Here is a 14122-nt window from a genome sequence, read left to right on the forward strand (position 1 = left end):
TGCATTATAATCCTCGCGGTTATATGCTAACTTTGGTTTGGCTTGATCAAAACATGTCGAGTAAGGTGTCATACGATTTGGAATACTATCCCCTCGACAGTTCTGTCGACGGGGATAGCATTCCACCCTTCTAGAGGGACACGACATGTACATAGCCTTAACCCCGGTTAAAGTTAACCAGAGCCTCAGCATCACAAAATGGATGCTGCCACCACAGACACACATCTGACTTCCTGCTGCTGGGAGTCCTTCCAGTGAGGGAGGCTTGGACAAAGGGTTTCCTGCCTTGGGAGGTGCGAGCACCACCCCAGACAGGATTTTGTGTATTGGGTAGGACAGGGCTGAATAGAATCAGACATGCCCGGGCACACAAGGTGTCCCCGTGCATAAGCCAGTCCAAACCGGTCCTGGGACTTTCCAGACCCAGGCCTGGCAAGGAGCTGGACAAAGAAAAGGGGGTGTAACCACCCCCCTTCCGGGTGCCACCCAGAGGAGGGACCTAGCAGGTGATCCACCCCTCAGATTGGGAATAAGAGTGGGAGCAGTGCCATAGCACCTTAGATCATCCTGAATCAACTTGAAACTAAGAAGACGACTGGACTTCAATATTCTGCTGCACAGAAGACTGAAGAGCATCTCCCTTGTGGCCTAGGAGTGGCCACCCTGTGAACACAGGCACCATCCAGCAACTCAACGTCTGCTTTGCCGCCACCTCCCGCCGGAGCCTGAGCCCAAAGCCTGACGAGACCCAGACTCCCAGACTTCTCACCGCCCGATCCACAGTCCCTGCAAAGAAGGGACCCATGGAGGCACCGAGAGACATGGGACCGGACATCTTGAAAGACCCCCGAGAAGCTGACTGCGCAGCACCCGAGGCACCCTCAATGCTGTGCTTTGGGGATTGAGAAGCCCCACAACTGAGCAGTCCTTGTACCGAAGATCATTCCCCCAGCATCTCCACGATCTGCGTGGGGCCCTTTTGCATTGTGCCACTCGACATGCCATCACGGCCACTTGCCACGTGGTCAGCGGCCATCTTGGCGACGAAACCTACAATCTACACTGCGGGTCTGGTTGCTCCAGACTTGCCCTCGCTCCTGTAAAAGGGAGCACCCGCTCTGACCTTGCTGGTATGAGTGATAAGCCTTTTTCCCTTCCTGCGTGGCTTGCATTAGCCAAAGTCTGTTTGCTCCGATCAAGTTGCCGACACCGCCATCAGCTAGAGCCTTTGTGGGACAGCTCGTGATCGACTCCTGGACGTCCTCGACCTCTTCGTGTCCATGTGGCTGCTGAGAGAAGCTACACCTCATCACCTGTTTGCACCTGACATCGCCTGGTTCCAATCTGGCTCCACGGTAGTCACTGGCTAGTGACTTTGAACATTTTCCCCTCTGCTTTCAGGTCTTCACCACTTCAGATCCACCCTTGGATCCACCGGAACTCTTCACATCGAGCCGCCTGCAGCATCTTCAGCTCCAAGCACCATCGACCTGCGTGACGAAACCCGACACTACTTCGCACCTGTGCACCCGCTTCCTGTGGGTGAGGTAACTCAGCAACGCCGGTGTTCCCACACTGGTATACAGCTCTAGTGTCTATATCTAAAGTTTCATCCTCATAGGTCACTCGGAAGGTTCCTAAAACACTAACTTTGTAACTTTTATGCACCATAGACAATGCATTGGTGAATGCATGCACTTTAAACACTGCACCCGAGTCCCGCGGGCCTTTCCCGACTTAGTCACTGCTAGTCCTGATCAGCTCCAGCGATTCCCCAGGCCCTAGGCCTACTTCCTTTTCGATTGGTATCTCTTATACCACTTTCTTAATATATGGTTTGAGTGGCCACCCGCCCTCATCCATACTGTGCAACTTTTGTGTATTTTAAATTGTGTTTTGTTTTAACGCTTGTGCTTCTGTGCTCATAAAGAGTATAGGGGATATCTGTAGTTAATAAATATATATATATATATTTTCAATATATATCTGTGTGGTGTCCTTTCATTTGGTATTCAAGGGGGTTGTATATGGTAAAACAGCTTGCTTCACATGCCTTTCAGAGTTTAGCCTAAGACTGCTTTGTCCACGCTACCACTAGGATAGCTGGTCTATAGGGTTGACTTACAACCAATCATCATAAGGGTTGCTTGGCATGGTACAAGGTGATCACTAGAACAAGTGAGCATCATATACCAGGCCAACTTCTCACAGCTATTATGTCTGCTAGGTGTCTTGGTGAACGAGGGCCATTTTTGGTGAAGGAGCCCTTTGTTTCCTTCTTTGCAGATGGTGTGGTGTGGTGCTTGGACCCTTACTTTTAATAAAGCTTTACTCTCAATTTCACAAGACTCAGGAGATTGTGGTGCCTGCTTTGGCAGAGTCTGATTCTCTGGGTGATTTACAGTGGCAACTGTTGGATGTGAAATTGCCCCTTTGGATCTATGTGTCTCATTATCAATTCTATAGATGTTTTGACTCTCTTTTTTTTCCCTGTGGTTCTTGCAAAATGGGTGGGAAGGCGTCTTTGTTGTCCATTAGTTGTCGGATGAAGCAGGTGATCTCTATGGTGTATTCTTTGTCAGGTTATCCGCCTCCTGAGAGGGTTCAGGGGCATTGCACTTGTGGGATGATGTTGTCTTGGACGGAGGTTCATGGAGTTTCCATTGAAGAAATTTGTGGGGCAGCTACTTGGGCTTCTCTGAATGTCTTTTTCCGTCATTATCACTTGCATAATGTGTGGTCAGATAGCACCAATTTTGGTATGGGTGTGATGCAATATGCTTTGCCTTGAGCTTTTCATGTGCTGTTTGCAAATAAATCACGTTTTGGGTTTTGCATTTCAAATTGTGGCCTTTTTTGTTCTTGTTTTTTCCTTTCTGATTGAAGCTATGTTCTCAGTTGCCTTGGGGCTTGCTTTAGTATTACTAATTAATGATGAATGGGACAAGGACAAGGGGGAAATGGGGATGATGTCATATTACCTAGCAGTCATCTTAATTACTCCTAGTCCTATTGTCCTCATCCCATTCTTCATATCCCTTCTGCCCTCTCATCAACCTGGCCATTTGTGATGGAGATGTGGGATTTCAGGAGGAATGCTGGGTGAGTATAGCCTTAAATGCTTCCTCCTTGTGGGAGGGGCCTATACGTAGCATTCTTCTTGTTTTAATCTGTCTTGTGAGGTAGAAATTCCCCATTAGTTAGTGACAAATGGAATAAAGAGAATAGGATCAGGAGTAATTACGATTGCAGGTAATTAATATGACATCCCAATCATTGTGCTGCCCCTAGGGTAGCAGCAAATGCTTGCTACCCCGTGGTCAGCACTTTAATGAAAGGTGGGTTGTCTCTTAAAACTGCTGCTCTGTCCTTTGCTCTGCAGGTGACACCCACCTGTACTTCAAAGTGGGGACAGAGATCCTGCTGCACAGGTGCAGTAAGTGGTGGCAGGTGTATGTCTGGGGGGATATTCCCCCCATCTGCTGGCGCAAACTATAGATTACACTGACTGTGACCCACCTCTTTGTGGAGCACAGCCATCGCACCTCCTTACAGCCTTTTTGCCTCCGCGCCCAATCCCAGAGTACTGCATGGACTCAGACGCAAAGTACTTCTCTCATTTGCATAGGGATATGCTCACTTGTGAAGCTAGGCCTGGAGCATTTGTCAGTACTAGTGTTGTTGAAACTAACCTCTACCAGAGACTGTAATCATGTATTGTACGGAAATGAAAATGCCAAACTAGTAACCAGTGTATAGGGCTGTAGTTCAGACCGTGATCAAATGACCAAGAACAGGATTAAAGGGCCGATTTGGAACTTGCTGGAGAGTCTACCCTCTCGCAAAAGTGTCAAAGTGCCCTCGCCACCCAACTGAAGGTCCGCCTGCCTGATTGACAAGGAACGCATGAGCAGTCAATACTATTGAAGGGGCTAAGAGAAAACAAAACTGTTAATAGAAGAATCCCTAACCATTATATTTTGTATTAAATTATCATCATTTCCACTTGTATTTTCCAATGGATTTCAATGATATTGTCTTTTTCAATGATCACAGCATGTACACAAACATTTGAGTATAGTTTTGTATTATTATTATTTAAAAACAACTGATCAGTTACAAATATGTTCAAATACAGGATTATGTTGTGTTGCTGTTTGTAACCAACAGTCTGTTTACAAAATGAAAATACACTTATACCTATAACACAGTTGGGTGAGAATTCTTTGAGATTTCTTTCTGACAGTTAATTGAACTAATTATGATGTGATTTAGCTTACTTATATTGTATCATACAATGGCTGTATTAAAATCAGATTTATCTTCAGATGAACCAGTGTGTTTGTTATGACCCAAGTATCCAGGTTCAAATTTGAGTAAGGTAGAGATCTCTACCTCCAGGGTAAAAAACTCAGTCTAAGAAGGTACAGGGAGGAGAAATCAAGTTTATTAAATTAAAAACACATATTAAAAATATTTGCATTTAAAAAACTTAGAGCGAAGAAAATTAAATTATATAAATAAATAAATTATATTACCAAAGTAAATGTTTATTAAATAATTACATTATTTTAATATCTTTTTGTATATTATAAATATGAATTTTAAACAAAATGTTAAAAATCCCAGCATCACAAGCATTTTTATTTGAATTAAAATTTAGTACATTTAATCACAAGTTATGTGCTTAATTAATGTCATTTTTTATCTGTAATAACTGTTTAAAAATTTACTTTTATTAATAAGTTAAATAAATGTTAAAACAACACAATATCTAATTGTATCGTATTCATATATATACATATATGCACTGCTAATTACTCCACATATTACATCACTTATGACATGTTCTATGACTTCAATGATAACATCACTATAAGATTTAAGAAGACATAATTGATAGCAATGCTATCCTTGTCAGGGCCGTAAGTTATAATAACTTTAGGGCATGAGTTATAGTTACTTGGAATAATTATAGCTGCTGAGTTTCAATGGTCTTGTTAATTTAAAACGATATGTTTCAGCTGACATTTTCACCTAACTATAATGTCTCTTTAACCTTTGTTTTTTTCAGTAAATATATCTATATGTATGCATATATTCATTTCTGTGAAAATATATCTATTTATCTATCTATATCTATCTATATATATATAACCCAGAGAATTCAAATGAATTTGGAAAATTAAGAACGCACACACTTGTGTTCTCTGTGGCAACTACATCAGCTTTATTTTAGACAAAATTGCCAAGTCCCAACGCGTTTCACCTTCACATAAGGCTTGTTCACATGATAAGGAACCCTGAAAGATGGACTTCTTTTATTTTTACACAAGGTGACTTCCTGTAATCGTGTCAAGTGCATTGTGGTTAGTGTGGTTTGTGACTTCTTACAACTATATTGATTTCACTACTGTGCTCATGCTAACTGTGAATTGAGTGCTTGTTTTAAAAAAAAAATGTATATACAAAAAAAAAATTGTACGCAAGCATTTCTCTGCAGTGATATTTTTAAGTATTGATACTTAATTTTTGGCTCTCTAGTGAGCCTTGTTCTGTACTCACTGCAGTGGTGATATTTTGATGTAATGTCCACAATTTCATGTCCATGCTTTTCATTGCTCTCTAGTGAGCTTGTGTCTTCCTTCCAAGTTTGGATTCTCTGGATCTTGAATCAGCTGGACCCTGCCGATGGCGTCAAACAGGATCAAAGAAGGTGGAATATATATATATATATATATATATATATATATATATATATATATATATATATATATATATATATATATTACCTACTGGCGGTAGCCAGTAGGTATATATAGTTAGGACCTAGTTTCCATAGGAAATCACCAACATTCTATTGGGAATAACTTTGGTGCCAGTTATTGAATCTACGTGAATTTCTCAAAGAAGATGGCCCATTACGCTCCGCTCCTTCCCTGAAAGTTTGAGGGCGGTTCGTCAAGTGGGGGCCGAGATAAAAGGGGGGTCCCAAAACGTGTTTTCCCCATGCAAATTTCCATAGGACCTTTAGACTCGGCTACAGCTCGAACGGCTGAACGGAATTATTTGAAATTTGGCAAAGTTGAAGAGACCGGGTCGCAGATTACGCTTTTGTTTAATTGGTGTAAATCCGTCCAGTATTTGCTGTGAAATTTGCATTTAATTTCAATTATATATCTATCGGCGCGCAGGCGTGCGCGCACCCTCCCGCCTGCCTGCCTGAAATCGGGCCGCCGCGCTGCCCGCGGCGACCCGGAAGTGCTTGGGCCGGCCGGCCATCCCAGCGTGGCTGGCCAAAATGCCCACCCCCGCCGCGAGGGGGAAGAAGGGAGATGGCGGCTGACTCTGCAGGGCTCCTGTGATGGGAGGGAGCCCTGCCACCTGGAGAGAGAAGCGTCGTCTGCGGCTGTGGCTCCCGTGTGCTGAGGTAGCCCCGAGGGGAGAAGGAAGCCGCCGGCACCAGGACGAGGACGACGAGGAGGTGGGACGGACAGGTGCGGGGCTCCCCTGTGCCGAGGGAGCCCCGGAGACCAAGAGGGAGGCTGGAGCAGTGGCGGAGGGGGCGCGGGGCACATTGTCGGTGCCCGCCCCCGCCGCAGTCCAGCCGCCGCCCGGGGAAGCGAGGAGCCCGCCCGCAGAGCAGCCGGTGAGTAACGCAGGCTGGGGAGGGCTCCGATAATCTAAATAAATAAATAAATAGACTGATGGTGTCAGGGTAAGCAGTCTGAGTGATCTAGAACACCGCATGATTGTGGTCTGTATAGATTTTGTGAGCAAACCGTCCTCTCTTTTATGACGAGACCGGCAAGTTGTCTCTGTATTTCTATGGATTTGTTCTTGCCTTCTTCCGTGTTAGTGAGCAAATGGGAAGAGGCCATTTTAAAAAAAGCATCTGTGGGAGTGATTTCAAAACGAAAGAGGGACAACAGTCATTTCATTAGACTGTGCGCCATATTAGTAGTTCACAAGTTATTTACAAAATAATATATTAAGCATTTTCTTTGCACAGTTGAAATACCATGATGTAATTGAATATTTTACATTATCTACATCACCAGCAGACTGATAATTCTTATATTTACAAATTGTTGACATTCGCGTGCAGCTTTTCTTCACTTTTATGCAAGTGGTATTTTGCCAACAGTTATGAATGTCATTAATTGCGACAAAACCCATATACATGTAACAAACAGAACCACATCTGAACTATCTCTCGAGTAAAGGGTATTATGCGTAACATTGTTCTTGCCGTGAATCAGCACTGGTGAACTGCCATTTTGTGATTGTCATGTGTGATTGTCATGTATAGTAGTACATTCTTATTTAATCTATTATCGCCATATATCGGCATTTCTAATAGACAAAGATGGACTAAAAAACACCTGCTGGCATTACCTGCATTCCACATCATAACTTGTATTTACTATTCACTATGTTTTGAAGTCAAAGATGCCTCTTTAAAAAAGGGCCTCTTCCGATGTGTTCATTAATACGGAAGAAGGCATATCGCCGAAAAGAAGAAAAAAAAAACAGCCCACTCATAAGGCGCCGCTGTAACATCATATATATAGCTCCTCATGTATGTTAGAGCTATAGATATTAGCTTTTAAAAAACCAATGAAATTCACTAAAAAAAACAAAGGTTATAGACCATATATAGTTAGGAATTAGCCTTTAAAAAACCTTGGAAATTCACTTAAAAAACCATAGGTTTTAGGCCTTATATAGTTAGGAATTAACATATAAAAAACCATTGAAATTCCTCCTATATAGTTAGCTGGACATTTTATTGATATAAAACCAATGAAATTCCACATATAGTTAGTTGCACTAACTATATATTTCGCGCATCCGCAATCCAATGCTGATGATGTCACATATTACATCATTCATGACATGGTCAGTGACATCACTGATGACATCACTGATGACAGCTCATTTAACATCAATGATCACACCACTGATGATATACTTCATGTGATAATACAATGCACCTCCTTACACTCTAATATAACTTCTGTTACACCTAGTGTAAAATACAAAGTATCATTTTTGAAACTATTGATACACCAATACCATTTACTACATACGCACTCACTGATTCCTACGTCTACACACACATTCATTCATTCACCCATAAGGTCACTCGTACATACACTCACTCATCATTACAACACTATCATATGCACTCATACACCTATGCAGGCACTCACACACTGCCACTCATCCATTGAGTTACTCACACACCTAGTCAGTCCTGTAAAGAATCAATCACACTTTGATTTCTTAATCTATACAGTTAAACACAGAACAGCTTACATTTTCACAGATATACTAACACATACTTACTCACTTATACAATGAAATCCTTCATCCATACTCTTATACATCCACTCATTCTTCAATATGTAAAACATATTTAAACTTTACAAAAACACACAGACACTGGATGATGTCATCAGTGATGTCATCAGTGATGTCACTGACCATGTCATGAATGATGTAATATGTGACATCATCAGCATTGGATTGCGGATGCGCGAAATATATAGTTAGTGCAACTAACTATATGTGGAATTTCATTGGTTTTATATCAATAAAATGTCCAGCTAACTATATAGGAGGAATTTCAATGGTTTTTTATATGTTAATTCCTAACTATATAAGGCCTAAAACCTACGGTTTTTTAAGTGAATTTCCAAGGTTTTTTAAAGGCTAATTCCTAACTATATATGGTCTATAACCTTTGTTTTTTTAGTGAATATATATATATATATATGACAGCAACTCTTTTCACATTGCCATACGTTGCAGACGAAAGGAGCTCAGACCACAACTTCATGCTGTGAGTATTTTATTGTCCGCTCAACAAACTACAGCCATAACACATTTCAAGCCCGTAGGCCCTTGGTCACATGGCGCGAGACACAATTGGTGCTGGGCTTTTAAACCATTTGTTCGGTGTCAATCATTTTTTTTCTTTTTAAAGTGACAAGTGCAAAAAAGTGTGAATGCAAACAACATAGGAATAGACATGGTAAAAAGACTTGCTGACTGGGCAAATATTTCAAACTACATTCACAAATCATTGTTAGTTGAAATATGGTATAAATACATTGTTGGTGAAAACACAATCAATTTAAATATGATAAATACATAAATATATGCATAAAAATGCTATATCAAAGTGAAATCATTGTGTTAATGACATGTAAAAAAAAATGTAAAATTCATCGCTAATTGAGTATAAGCACATATCCTCTCTTGATTGTTTAGATAGTGTGTGCGCCTATATAAACTATACCAATTCATCTGTTGATTAAGTTTATATTACCCAGTGGTCGTAATTATGTTGACACCCCAGTCTCAAAATCCTTTTTCTAATGTTTGAGGTAATTTATAAGTGCATGTGCCCTTTGATTCTAACTATTTTCCAATGTGAAAATTTGCTAATGTAAAACCCATTAAACCTAACTGGGATAAAAAAAGGGGGAGGTTGTTTCTAGCTACAAAATATTACTGTAAAATACTTATATGCTGATTGTTCCTTGTTGTCTAAGATTTATAGCTTGTTACTCTTGCGTTCAAAGGCATGTATAGAGGTCCTCTGTCCCATTAAGACCTGTTGGACGTTTGCTATCCAATTCCAAGATATACCTAGTTTCTACTTTTCTAAGGGCTTTTTCTCTATTGCCTCCTCTTTTGTTTTGTGGCACGCAATCGATTAAAAAGTATTTGAGATCTTTTGAGTCTCCATTGTGAGACTTCTCAAAATGACGTGCCACCGGATAAGTCTGATCCTTGTTTTTTATGGCTCTTATGTGCTGGAGAATCCTTTGGTGGCCTTGGAGAACAGTACTCCTAACATAGCGTAGGCCACTTGGACACTCTAGCACGTATATTACATATTCTGTTTTGCATGGACATGGATAACGCATTGTTTCGACATAGTGCCTTAATACTATCGTGAATCCTATTATCTGCTTATTCACATCTATATGTACAAGGACTATAAAGGGTATACTATGTACAGTCTACTTAAATTTTGAAAACAGCTGTACTATATACTATAGTACAGCTGTTTTCAAAATTTAAGTAGACAGTACATAGTATACCCTTTATAGTCCTTGTACTATAGTACAGCTGTTTTCAAAATTTAAGTAGACTGTACATAGTATACCCTTTATAGTCCTTGTACATATAGATGTGAATAAGCAGATAATAGGATTCACGATATTATTAAGGCACTATGTCGAAAGAATGCGTTATCCATGTCTGTAACATTGCACAATATGTATATATATGAAATTCCAGCATATACAAAGATTATGTACATAATATACTTTTTAGTTGGTTATATATGTATATAAGGACATAAAACGTGGTAGGACTGTGATACCACTTATATGTATATACCATTACAAGAAGGCCGCCATACTAGGATTTGGACACTAGTTATCTAACTTTTAGTCCTTCCTTAGTGTTGTATACCTATGTATGGACCTCCTGTTCCGATATGCAATTGTGTGATCAAGACAGCTTTTGCTGTCGAAACGCGTTACTTTGCTTGAATAAACTGTGGTTAAATTCATCCTGAATGCGAGCTTTCCTGTGAAGGAATAGGTTGTGGAGAATATATATATATATATATTCTTCCACTCCTTCAAAGAAGAAAAGGATTTGCACTCGCGGGCACTTTCCAATTATTTTCATTTTATTTTCAATTATCGTTGCACAACCAACGTGTTTCAGTGTCTGCTGACACCTTGATCACGGTCGGAGGTCATTACTCTTCTTTTCACATATATACACTTTTCAAACTTTTTTGTCACATGACTTCCTGTTTCCTCACAGGAGGAATTCTTGTATATGTGGTCTTAAAACGACTTACTGCATTTTAACAAATAATTTTTCATAACCACACCCTTCATGGTGCTTCATGGATGATGTATGCTGATAACTGAGGTCACGTGTGCAGGGTATTTAAGGCCAATGATATCAAGCACCATGTTTTAGCTTACCTGTGAACAAGGCAATTATTTGTCGAAACGTGTCAGGGAAAGAGCAGAATGCTGCGTCTGTGCACTTGAAATAAAGCTTGCAGTTCACGGACTTGAAGCCTTGACATTTCTTCTTGTGTGTGGTTTTAAAGGACAGGAGACTCCTCGCCTGTTCATACGAGACAGCCCTGCAGGGACGGGGGCTCCTAGCAAAGTGGAGAACTGTTTCATGGATATATATATATATATATATATATATATATATATATATATATTATGTTGGGGTTTCCTAGCGTTAATGACGAGGTGGATATGATATATTTCTATCATAAAGGACTCGGTTTGTATTTGATAATTTGCACTTTTTACCACCTGGCCTTTTTCACCGTATTTGAGCACTATGCTTTAATTTTGTCTCTGTATACTTTGTGCATTTAAGTATTGATTGTCAATATGATATTCAATTTAATGCTTGTCTGCTTCATTGTAAACCCATGCGGCCTGTTTCTTCAGGCGCTTGGGCTTTTAATTACCATTTATTCTACCGCCTACTCCTGATGCGTCATGTGACCAAGCTCCGTTAGCGGAGCGAAACGCGTCAGGGAGGGCACTTGCTCTTTCACTTTGCTAAATAAATATGCACTGCTGACACCTTATTCGGCGTGATGGATTGATGATTTAACATCTTGATATTCAACTTGTGGAGTGGAGGTCTGCGCCCATTTGAACTGCCACCAGGAGCGGTTGGGATTTTGCTTGTTCATATATATATATATATATATATATATATATATATATATATAAAATCCAAACCTTTGCTCGTCCAGATTAGAAAAAAGGCACCGACTCCGTGGGCTTCACGAAAAGGGATTTATTCACCCTGCATGTATGGCTTAACGCGTTTCGACGGACACAAGCCGCCTTGGTCACAATATATATATATCAGTAGCTAGTTTTAGGCTAGTTTTAGTGTTAAGACCTAGGGCCTGATTACTATACCGGCAGGTGAGTTACTCCATTGTCAGTGACGGATATCCCATCTGCCAAAATCCAAATCCCATAGAATATAATAAGATTTCGATTTTGGAAGATGGGATATCCATCATCACTGTGAAGGAGAAAACCGTCCGCTGAGATCATAATCAGACCCCTAATTTCCATAGGAAATGCATTTTTTAACCTGCCTATATCTTTGCTGCTATTTGACGAATCTTCACGAACATCTCCAGAAAAGGTGTGCTGGGGATTCTTGTTGTGTATGGAAAATTTCAGAATGATCTGTATAGCAGGGGCCAATAAAAAGGAGGGCAAGAGAAGTCTGTTTCCCATGTTAATTCCCCTATTTTAGACAAAAATATAGCCCAAACCGCTGACTGGAATTACACCAGATTCGGCAGACAGGTAGCTGTTGGCCTAGAAAGCAACCTTTTTGTAAATTGGTGCAAATCTGTTCAGTAGTTTGAGAGATATTAAAAGAAATCCAAATTTGGATATATAGGGATCTGGATCCTCGGAGAATCCAACAGTGCCAGTGCTCAAATTTGATTTGCTGCCAACACTTCAACCAGGAAGTGTTGGCAGCCATCTAGGGACTCTCCTTCCGCAGAGTCCCACAAAAGACGTTTAAAAAACAGAAAAGGGGGCAGGGTAGGAATACCCTGACTCCCTAACTGTGGTCCTGGGGACCCCCTGTGACCCTGACAAGGCCAAAAAGCACTTTATAATTTTTTTTGCTGCAGGAACGTGACAGAGCCGCGAATCTGCAGCAAAAATGTAAAAATAAAACAGGAAAACTCTTGCATTTGTTTTTCATGAAGCCCCTAGATGGGCTATGTCCCAGGGGCTATTTATTAAAAAGATGAGGGGGTGCACGGGGCCCCCTCCTAAGGATCTTAGAGACCCAGGGACTACTACCTCCCAGGGCTTTCTTTACATATTGGAGGGGGGGCAACACGACCCACCTCCATTTGCTCATTAGAGCTCCAGTGTTGGCCGTTACCAGGGCATGCACCACCAGACTGTTCCCCAGGAGTGAAGAGAAAGTCCCCTCCTTTTCCAGAAATGCCACTCCCCAGTGAGTTATAGAATTCACTACAGGGAGCTAATATATCCCAAAAATGAAGGGACAAAGAAAACCATCAGAGAAGTCCCAATCGCAGCCAGGGAGGAAAAGGCCAGTTCCAGGTAACTGTGACAATAGATAAAAGAAACAACAACACATGTAATTAAAGATAGCAAGTAGCAATAATAAATGTATACTACTGAACTAATCCTAACAATTGTGCACTCTTCCACACTTACTTGTGAATTTGTGCTGGTAGGTCTTAATATGAAGGATCTCTTGAAAAGAAAAGCTGACACAGTCCTCTGCATAAATAGTGAAGCAAGCAGAAATCTAAAAGAAAGACTATTCCTACAGTCTTTTGTTTTATGAAGAGAAATCCAATGTCCAAAATAATAAACAAAAGGTAATTGCGCTCCTGCGCTGTACACAAAGGCAGAGGACTGTGGGCCAGAAAACAAGAAAACAACACAAGCCGATAGCTCGAGCCTCCACGGAAGCAAACTCTCCAAATTAAATAGACCAGCAAGTCAAAATCTGCATATGACAAACTCTGGCCTGGAATACAAAAAATAAACGGAGAGATTCACAGCAAGCCGGGCATTTCCCAGCAGACGTCCGTACCTTACAGGATTTAGTTGAAAGCAAATCGCTTATCCTGTTGACAGCTGTGTGATTTAAACGCACTAAAAAAGCACATAAAAAAGTGTCTCCTCGCGATTACAATTAACCGGCGAGTAGAAGGTGGGTAATAGCGGAGTGAATCACACTCGCTACGAGGGAGGTTTGAAGAGGAATCGAGGCGGGGAGGCGGAAGGGAAGTCGAGGCTGGATACTGGGGGGCGGGGACGAAAGCGCGTCCTCGCGCTGGAAGGAAATAATTAGTATTAGCAATGTCCCAGTTACAAGATCACTCCACGGGCAGACAGGGAATCAAAAGTTCCAAAGGTATAGAGGTGCAGAGACACAGAATTACACCACTTCTACGACTCCAACAGATTCTCGGCAAGGTAGCAAGAAGACTCAGGAATCCAACACAGGACAGAGAGGCGGGACA

The sequence above is a fragment of the Lissotriton vulgaris genome, chromosome 5, assembly GCF_964263255.1.
Source record: "Lissotriton vulgaris chromosome 5, aLisVul1.2, whole genome shotgun sequence".
Lineage (NCBI taxonomy): Eukaryota > Metazoa > Chordata > Amphibia > Caudata > Salamandridae > Lissotriton > Lissotriton vulgaris.